Source organism: Meles meles, chromosome 12 (assembly GCF_922984935.1).
Source record: "Meles meles chromosome 12, mMelMel3.1 paternal haplotype, whole genome shotgun sequence".
Lineage (NCBI taxonomy): Eukaryota > Metazoa > Chordata > Mammalia > Carnivora > Mustelidae > Meles > Meles meles.
Genome location: NC_060077.1, coordinates 29,900,993 through 29,911,410, shown reverse-complemented (window position 1 = coordinate 29,911,410; position 10,418 = coordinate 29,900,993).

Here is a 10,418-nt window from a genome sequence, read left to right as displayed (position 1 = left end):
AGTAGTGGAATTGCTGGATTGAAGGGAGATCTATTTTTAATTTTTGAGGATACTCCATATTGTTTTCCATTGTGGTTGGACCAATTGACATCCCCACAAATGATGTATAAGGGGGTTGAATTTACTTTCGCATGCTTATTGGTCATTTAAGTCTCTTCTAAATTACCTAATGATAACTTCATCTATTTATCTAATAGTTTTTTTTATTTCCAGAAGAGTAACGTGTTATAGACACTAATGCTTTAGTGATGACTGATTATATGCATTGCAGATAACCTTCTCCTAATCTGCAGCTCTTTATGTTGTTTTCATTGGGAAAAAAAAAGTTTTTAATATTTTCAATTAGTTTAGCAGCATTTGGTTTTATAGCATTTGCTTTTGTGTGTTAAGAAGTCCATCTTTGGGGATGCCTGGATGGCTCAGTTGGTTGGGCGGCTGGATGGCTCAGTTGGTTGGGCGGCTGCCTTGGGCTCAGGTCATGATCCCAGCATTCTGGGATCGAGTCCCATGTCAGGCTCCTTGCTCGGCAGGGAGCCTGCTTCTCTCTCTGCCTCTGCCTGCCACTCTGCCTGTGCTCACTCTATCTGACAAATAAATAAAATCTTAAAAAAAAAAAAGAAGTCCATCTTTGCAGGGCACCTGGGTTTCTCAGCTGATTAAGCATCCAACTCTTGATTTCAGCTCAGGTCATGATCTCAGTGGCATGGAATCAAGCATGAAGTCTGCATGAGGATTTCTGTCTCTCTTCCCCTGCTTGTGCTCTCTCTCTCTCTCTCTCTAAAATAAATAATCTTTAAAAAAGAAATCCATCTTTGGCCAGACGTCATGAAGATATTTTCTGATATTTGCTTTTAAAAAGTATTAAAGCTTTTGTCCTACATGTACTTTGTTCTCAGTTTTATTCCATATCAAAACTCCATTTTCTTAGAATCATTTAATGAACATTTCTTCTTTTTTCTGTGGCTTGTGCTATGACCTCTACCACATGATACATTTCCACACACAGAGAAGTTTGCATCTAACCTTTGTATTCCATTCAGTCTGTCTCTTTGCCTCTTCCTTATCACGTTGTTTTAATTACACGGGCTTTATGCTTTAGGTATCTATCTGTTAGGGCAAATTTCCACACTCTTCACTAGGAAGAAAATTATTGTATGTCTTCTTGGCCCTTTTTCTTTTCATACAATCTTTTGGACCCAAATTGTCAAATTTCTTGAAAAATTCTATCAAGATTTTTAAAGAAATATTTTATTTGTTTATTTGACAGCGATCACAAGTAGGCAGAGAGGCAGGCAGAGAGAGAGAGGAGGAGGAAGAATGCTCCCTGCTGAGCAGAGAGCCTGATATGGGGCTTGATCCCAGGACCCTGAGCGGATGGCAGAGGCTTTAACCCACTGAGCCACCCAGGCATCCTTGTCAAGATTTTTAAGGGACTTGCACTTGATCTCCAAATTGATTTGGAGATAATTGTGTTTTACGATACTGAGTCATCCCATCCATGATCACAGCCCATCTTCATTGATTGGAGTCTTCTTTTGTGTGTATATTTGTCAGATTTATTCCAAGGTACCCTCTAGTTTTTGTTGCTGTTATAAATGACATATTTTTAAATTACTTCTTATAGTAGTTTTTGCTGATAGATAGAAATGCTGTTGATTTTTTAAAAAAAATATTGATCTTATATCCAACAGCTTTGGTGAAGTCTCGTTTGTTCCATTAATACTCCAAGTAAATTTTTTTTATTTTTCTACTTAGATGGTTAATTCATCTGCAAATAATATTACCTTTTTTCTTCTTCTGGTCTTAAATCTTTTCTTTTCATGTCTTTTGTGATCTCTAGGACCTTTAGTACAATAATGTATAGAATAGTGTGTTTGGTCTTTACTAGAAAGAAAAGTCCACCATTGAGTGTGATGTTTGATATATAGTTTTGAAAAATCCTCTTTAATTGGGTTAAGAAAATACTTTCATGTTTATGGTTTGCTAAGAGTTTTCACTATGAATGATGTTGAAATTTTAAATAAAAAATAATTTTCTCTGTCTGTTGTGAAACTCCTGTAATGTTCTTTAAGTTATCAACATGAGTAACACTGACTTGTTATCTACTACTAAGCCATCCTTGCATTCCTGGGATGAACCCTAATGAGTAATGATTTCTATTATTATACATTGCTGGATATGGTTTGCTAATATTGAGTATTTTATATCTATATTGATGAATAATATTGGCCTTAAATTTCCCTTTTTCCATGCTTTTCTTATAATATATACCGATATAAATACACTATTATTTTTTTTTTTTTTTGAGGATTAGAGTCGTTAGAAGGGAATTGATCTCAACACCTTATAGTGGAAAAAACTGGAACTCAGAGAAAGGAAATAGCTTTTCTAAAATGATAGTTAGAAATGAGAGTCAGGACTGAAGTGTTTTTTCTTACAAATTTCAAGTTACTTCCCCACTCGCGATCTCATTTTCTCCCCACAACAGCTTTGCAGGGAGAGTATTGCTTATTGCCCGCATTTATGGATGGGCTAACCGAGGTCCGGAGAGATCCCATCATGAGTTCTGTGGCCCAGCAGGGCTGGGACTAAAAGCCAGGCTTCTGACTCCTAGACCTGATCTCCCTCTCGAATTTCTTTTGTTTTATGTCCATCCCCACTGACTGATCCACTTACTTATTAGCCCGAAATGAAGGAAACCCTGAGACCTGCATCAAAATTATTATTTTGCAGGAGTCCAGCAACAGTTTCACAGATATTTCAGACAGATGGCCCATCTGCAGAGAACCCTCAATAGGCAGGGATGAGGGCTTCATGGTCCCCAAGGACCATCTTGGTGGAGGGACACCCTCAAGGCCAGAATAACTCCAAGGTCTCCAAGAATGTCCCCTAATGCAGAAATCGGCCCAAAACTCCTAAATGGAATCTTTGTTACCGGATCAGACCACAGGGTTCCTCCTAAGGGGGACCCACAGAATGGGGGCTCCAGTTTTCCTTCCATCTCCCTCCCCCCCTGTCTGGCCCTCAACCCCTCCCCCATCCGTCTCAGCAAAGTGCTTTCTGCACCACCGCTTTTGTTTTGCTCGTGCTATTTGTGTCTGCTTCTAACAGCTGGCCCCAGCCTGGCAGCCCCTAGCTCTGAGGATTATCCAATTATCCCATTAGCCCAGCATGTCCTTCCTTCCTCCAGAGCTATTAGCTCTCCTTCTCCCTCTCCCTCTCTCTCTCCAAGGGCTGGTCCATAACCTTCCTTGCTCCTTCCCTAGCCAGACCTAGGGCTGGGTCAGTCCCCAGTCATCTAGACTCAGAGAATACTAGACCTGGAAGGGGTGTTTGCCTCAATCCATCTGCTTCATCGTTTTGCAGGGAAGGAGACTTGCCTGCCATACCCCGAGTCACATGACCCGTCATAACAGTGAAATAAAACCCAGGTCTCTTGACCTCATGGCTACACTCTTCCTCAGCACATCTGGTCAGCAAGCCTTTTCAAGTGCTCACTGTGGTTAGCCCTGGGATGGAGGAGAGATACCATCCCTATTCTACTCTCTGGGAATCTATGATTGAGATTAGAATTTATGGTCTAGGTAGGGAGAAAGAACATACACTGGTAAAAAGCAGTACATTATCCAGAAGCTAAGTCACACCTTAGCAGAAGAAGAGGATGTTACCAGAAGTAGGTGACAAACTTCTGGAGCATGGAACAGACACTTAGTGCTAAAGGGACGTCAGAAGAGGGAGCAGAGGCTGTCAGCAGAGGGTCCAGAAAGGCCCTGTGGAGGACAGGGCTCTTCAGGTGGTGGCTAAAACATGAGAAGTGTTTAAAGTCGGGGAGAGTCAGAGAGACAGCCCTCCGAGCAGAGGCCTCCCTGAAAGGGAAGGGGAGGGAATGGATTAAGAAGGTGGTAGCCGGGGACGCCTGGGTGGCTCAGTGGATTAAGCCGCTGCCTTCGGCTCAGGTCATGATCTCAGGGTCCTGGGATCGAGCCCCGCATCGGGTTCTCTGCTCCGCAGGGAGCCTGCTTCCTCCTGCCTCTCTGCCTACTTGTGATCTCTCTCTGTCAAATAAATAAATAAAATCTTTAAAAAAAAAAAAAAAAAAGAAGGTGGTAGCCGTTCAGCTGGGCTCAGGTCAGGGCAGGTGGGGAGACAAGGCTGGAGGGTAAAAGCTGTGACCCCGAGCCCCATACCAAAGAGCAAGTCTTGATCTGATGCACATTTAGGGCCCCCTAAATATTCTGGAGCAAGGAAGGGACATGATGGGAGGCGTACACAGGGCAGATTTGTCTGACTTTTTGGACAAAAAGAGACCAATGCAGAGAAGTCAGTTTGGAGTTGATCCAGGTGGATGAGGGAGGATGAGGCCTCAGCTAATACCATGACTTGGGTGTGACTGGGGGGTAGAATGGATGAAGCAGATTCGAAAGACCTTTGGAAGAAGGATTAGCAGGATGCAACAGATTGGATTTGGGAAGGTAAAGCAAGGATCTACCCCCACCCCCACCCCCCCATTGATAGGATTAAGGAAGTGAGAAGCAGCAAATGGGAAGTAGAGGGTAGAAAGGAGGAGGTGGGTAAGGACCCTCCTGTACTCGAACTTCTGGCATTCACTGGATGAGAGCATTTTGTAACTTGACAAAGTTTGCTTAACCCTATGCTGGGTGTCATGTCATCTCACCCATCTCCAAGTCCCTCTGGCTTATCTACCAGACATCCACAGACTGACCCAATAAATCAAGCTACACCCCCCCACCCCCGCTACCCCAGACAGCAGTGTGCTTCAGCTGGGTTGACAACGCAGTCACCAGAGGTGGTTCTGGTGGAAGGAACTCAGGCCTTGGGTATATTTCATAGATACAACCAGGTCGTCGCCTCCCACCTGTTTATTTATTTATTTATTTATTAAAATAAACTTAATTCAGGTGATCACTTTATTCTTTTTAATACTTTGTCATTCCCTCCTTCTAATCACCTGTCGTATCCCCCATTCCTGCTTTCTGCTTTTAGGGTCGTAAAACTGGTGATTCTGGCCAAGAAGGATGAACCATCCTTACCCGACCTGGTGCCCTTGAGGTTCAGGGGAAGCTCCTCAAGGGCCCGCAAGGGTGTCCAGGCCCCTTCCAGGCCAGTGAGTGTGTGAGTGCTCTCAGAATACACTGAAGACTGTGGGTCTCCAGCTGTGGGCGGTGGCCTCACCCACGACATAGTCATTCCACCGGAGCTTCTGTGAGCCACAGAACTCCAACAGGTTGTTCTAACCAAGCCCTTCAGAAGAGCACACAGGAACCTTGTTGGTTGTTCTGGTTTGCTCACCTGCTGCCACAGCACCAAGTCCTCTCCTCCCATCTTCAGTTTCCAGACCCTCGCCATCTTGATCGCCTTCCTTCAGCCATTTCTTAGTTCTGCTGGGTGTGGCTCAGAGACGACCGTCTCATGGCGGGCACGGTCACATACGGTATTTCAGCTTGTCGGTGATCAGCTGTGTTGATGTTGAGGATGGCTTGAGTCTTCTGCCATGAGCTGGGAGTGAGCTCCTTCAGCCTGGGGCCCCTAGAGACTGTGGTGTGATGCCCCTTGAAGCCATGGTCCCCTGTCTCTCAGGCATTTCCCACGGGGCTAGCCCGTGCTGAACTTAGCAGCTGGAATGTCCATGTTGTTTTGACACGAAATGACTGGGCTTCTCCTGCACATTTTCTTTCTCTAACTCAGTGGAGGACTTTACACTGATCTTTGCTCAGTATTATCTCTCTGGCCCCCTGATGCAGTTCTGAATCCTGATTCTGTCAGCTCAGACATTTACTATATCCCTTCTCTGTTCACTTCTTTGATAAGCCCCAGTTCCTCGGGATTTAAGACTTCAGTGAAAAATATGGGACAGGAATGGGCTAAAGACAGCAAATGATCTGTAGTCAGTGCTCCTTGCCCAAGTCCTTGGCCAGTTCCCACACCAACTTCCGGGCCCCCCAGACACCGGGCGCCTGGCTTGAATTCACACTCACCACCTTTCTTTATCTGGTGATGGCTGGGTCATGTCGGTGAACAGAGTATAGAAACCAGGTAAGCAGGCCTTTCCCCTTCCGTCTTTCTTCCCTTCTGGCCCCCTTTCTACTCGTATTCAAGAACACTGAAACCATATGATTGCTTGCCTTCTCCTGTTTTCTGTTACAGAACTAATAATAGCCCTGGGCATTTACGTCACACCTACCTTCGGAAGCACTTTCATCACGTTGTATCTGAAAGTGGGCGTGGCAGCTCAGAGAATGACCTGCCTGCGGTCAGAGAGGAAGTCGAGGGCAAGGCCAGGAGAGCCTGGTGCTGAGTCCCCGTTAGGTTTCAGTGGAGCAGGGTGCTGGCTGGAAGGAGGGAGCAGAGGGATTATTCGGCATCTCTGAACTAGGCAGGAAAGAGAATCAAGCTGCAACACCAAGAGATCGTTTCGGATTGACTACAGAACTCCCGACCTGCTCTCTCTAATCCCCCTGAAGGAACAGTCGTGATGTGGGGCTCTGGGCCTGAATTTTCCTAAGAGAAAACTAGATCATTTAAAAAAGTCCTGTTTAACTTGAACAATTCCAAAAAATCTGAGTCTAAACCAGGCTCTGTCCCCCTCACTCCCCTTTCCAACCCAACTAGAAAATGTGGGTGGATTGAGAAAGAACAGAAAGGAAAGATCAAAACTGTGACAACCCTCTGACAACATTTTAACTCGAAAATTGCCTCCGTGTAGGCAGATGTAAATCAGGCGCACATTTACTCAGCTTCTCCTTCTTCTCACCTCCTACTGAATACCTTGAAGATACAGGCCCTGGAGTTGACCGCTAGCCTTTAAACGGCTAACTCAACTTCCGCTGCCTGATTGCCCAGTCGGATGCAACTTATTCCTCCTCCAACCCCCCCCACCCCGCACCCGTGTCCCACTCCTGGCCCTCACCTCCGGCTGCATCTAGCTTGGTCTCCTTTGGCGGTTGTTGACTCCCGGTGCACTCCTGCTCACACCCCTCCAGGCTTAGCATGCATTGGTAGGTGCTCATTAATTTGTGGAGAGTGGAACAGAGAGTCAGGAGATGGGGCTCACAGTCTAGCCTACTCCGTCTTATCCAAGCCCTTGCTAAGTTCACTGGTCATTAGGTGTTAGTCTGATGACAAATTCTGCAAAATCACATGTACACACCCACCCCCACACACACTCCCCTTCCCTTGGGCAAGGCAAAGAATTGTGGATGGTTCCATGCGAAGCCTTTTCCACTAGCAGGGAGAAATCCCTCTGTCAGAGAATACGGGTACACGGGGTCTGTCCCCCTTGTCTCCTACCCAGCCTCGTGCTGGTGCTATCCTCAGCCTGGCCTCTCTGCATCCAGCCCTTCTCTCCGCCTGATGAGTGGGAGGGCCGGGGGCTCGTGGGAAAGCTCTGCTGAGCTGCTCTTTCTCCTCTGCCCGAGGAGAGGGTCAGGGCAGAGCCACGTAGAATGGTACTTCCTGTACCTAGGCTACAGGTTCTATGTTTCCATCCCTGGCCTTTGAGGTTGTCTGAGTCATCGGACATTCTCCTGCCCCATCCTGGCTCTGCAGCCTGATGGGGGCTGTTCCAACAGTGACAGTCACTGCTAATGATGAGTGACAGCTGTAGTGAGGGGCGCTTAGGCACAGAGGAGGGGTTGGTGTGGGGAGGGCAGAGAGGTGGTGATCTGACACTCTTACACAGCACCATCCACTTTGCCGAGTAAAAACAGACCCGGGAGGAAGTGGCTTGTTTCACAGCCGACCTCAGTCCCCACCAACACCTGCGAAACCTCTCCCATCTCTGAGGGCTGTTGCTGGGCTCAGGCAGCACCGGGGCCCACCCCAGGATCTTGGGTTGCCCCTGGGGCGGCCATGCCTAGTGTTACGTGACACACGGTTCCTTTAGCCCCAAGCGTTGGGACGGGCTGCACAGAACCATTCCTGCTCCCCAGGCGCTTGGCTCCTGAGAGCAGGTTCCTGTTTACCCAGCATGGTTGAAAAGAAGACCATGGTCCCAGCTCTGCGATGCTGAGTCCCAGCCAGGTCGATCCAGAGACATCATCACTCATTTCCTCTTACTCTCCAGGCTGTCCTCATCCCTGCTCTGCTGCGGTTTGTCACCAGAGCTTGCTTGCCCCTTGTCAGCACCTGTGGAACTGAGGATCTACGTCTCGTCCTGGTTTTCTGGAGCCCAGAGCATTTTGTGTGAGGTCTCCTAGAGGGAAGGATTTTAATACAAGTGGGGAGAGCCACAAAGGAAGAGTTTCAAGTGGAGGAGGGAAAGGGGAAGCTTCCAGAGGGCCTGTTTCTCATGAGGGCCAGTGATGACAAACCAGAACCGGGGCCAATCCCCCAGGCTTCTGCCCACAGGCCTCCCTGGGGGCCCTGGCCATTGCCGCCATGGAGAGGGGCTCAGGCCATCACCAGAATCGGTTCTGCGATGAGCCCCTTGTGCTCAGACAGGTTGGAATGAAGCAGGCCATCCACTCTTAGCCCTTTGGGCAAAGCATGGAGAAGGCAGAGGGGCCCTGGGGCAGAGCTGTAGGGCTCAGAGCAGCCCTGGTGGTAGAACCACTGGCAGCCTGGCCTGGGGCAGACATATGTTGTACTCCATGGGGCTGGGCCAGGCTTCATGTCGACCTTACGCTGCTGCTGCTGTGGGCACCTACAGTGTTGAGGTAGGCTTTGCCCATGTGTGTGTCCACATGTACACACGTGTATTCGCCTGTGGTCGGGGAGTGACAGGCGTATCTGTTTATTTCTATGCATGCGCGCTTACACTGCAGGCACGACTCGCAGTGGGAGCCTGCATGGGGTGGTATGGAGGTAGGATCCTGGGCCCTATGGGGACCTGAGGAGGTTGAACTGTCTGGGCTCTGGACTCTGGAGCCAGGCTGCGGGCTGTCCCTAAGAGCACTTGGGGATCAGTAGTACTTGGGGACCTTTCCTTAGCCCCTGGTCCTGTCCCTCCCTAGCCCCAAAGCCTATACCCATGTACTCAGCACCCAAAGCTCAGTTCCTAAGAAGTCAAGTAAAGACAGGCCTCTTTCCACCCACTGGTCATGAGGACCAACAGCATCCATGCTCTTGGCCTCCTTAGGCACAACACGGGCCCTGCTCTACCCTCAACCCATAGCACAGAGCAAAGTGTGTAGGAGAGAGGAGGACACTGGTGTGGATAGGGATGGGCTTGTGGGTTTATTTCGGTGGCGTTTAGCCCTGGTTGTCCATAAGAACCCCTGGGGGACTACTGCCTGGATTCCCCCCAGCGTCTCTGGGGGAAGGGGTTAGGCTTTGATGCTCTTCGAAGTGTCTTCAGTGTCTCTGCTGTGCGGCCGGGCTAGAGGACCTCTGACTGATGGAGCCGCGTAATATAGCCCAAAGCAAATCTATGTTGGCTTAGAAATACTTACATGTGCATCTGTGTAGCAAGGGTAGAAAGATGTGCAGTGGAACCCAATGTAGGAGAGTGGCTGTTTCCGGGTGTGGGAAGCAGGGTAATAATACAGGGGAGGGGCCGGGGCTTCCACTGTCTTCGTCATGTTTTATTTCTTGAGTGGAGTGGTGGGGACCTGGTATTATTTCATACTTTTCGGTCTGGTTGAAACAGTTCATCATGAGAGCATGAATTTTGTAGTCAGACCTGGGATTTAAGTTTATTTCTGCCGCTTACCGGCTATGTGACCTGGGGCAGGTATGTAGCCTCTCTGTTCAAAAGAGGTTGTTTAGTCCTCTGTGAAATGGGGCTCCCAGGGCTGTGTGAGGATTACCTGTTAAGTTCTAACAGCCCTTCCCCCTCCCTGCCTGAGCGTGCCCAGGAGCCCTGAGACCAGACTGGCTCTCCACTGGGTCGCAGTGGGTTGCTAACTTCCCCCTGGGCCTCAAACTTGTCCAGCATGGAAGGATGACACAGCCCCTGAGGCAGGTTCAGAGCAAGAAACCCAATAGGTTTTTGTTAGGTGCAGGAGGTGGGGTGACTCCAGAGGAAGGGGAAGGCAGTTGAACCCTCGCCTCTATCTCTTTCCAGATCCCTCTGTGGCCTCTCAGCTAAGAGGTGGAGCAGGGGGCCGGCAGTGGGGCACTCCTCTCAGAGGACTGGGGGAGGCAGTGAGGGAGGGCGGAGCCACGCCCCACACTGGGGATGGGGGGCAGGGAGCCATGGCCTCTGCAGGGAGGGCAGCTGGGAAGAGCCCCTCCTCCCACGACCCCCCTCCTACAGGAATACAGGTCTGGGGGCTGCTCACGGGCATTAGATCCTGGTACACCCAGGCAGCCTTTTCCCTCTGGAGAAGGGAGCCTGTGATCCCCCCCCAGTCAGGCAGGGTTTCTGTCTGTCTCCAAGTACAAATGCACACACTCTCTCACACGTGCAACACGTGCCATATACACGTATATATTCCATAGGCCTGGCTGTGGAATGG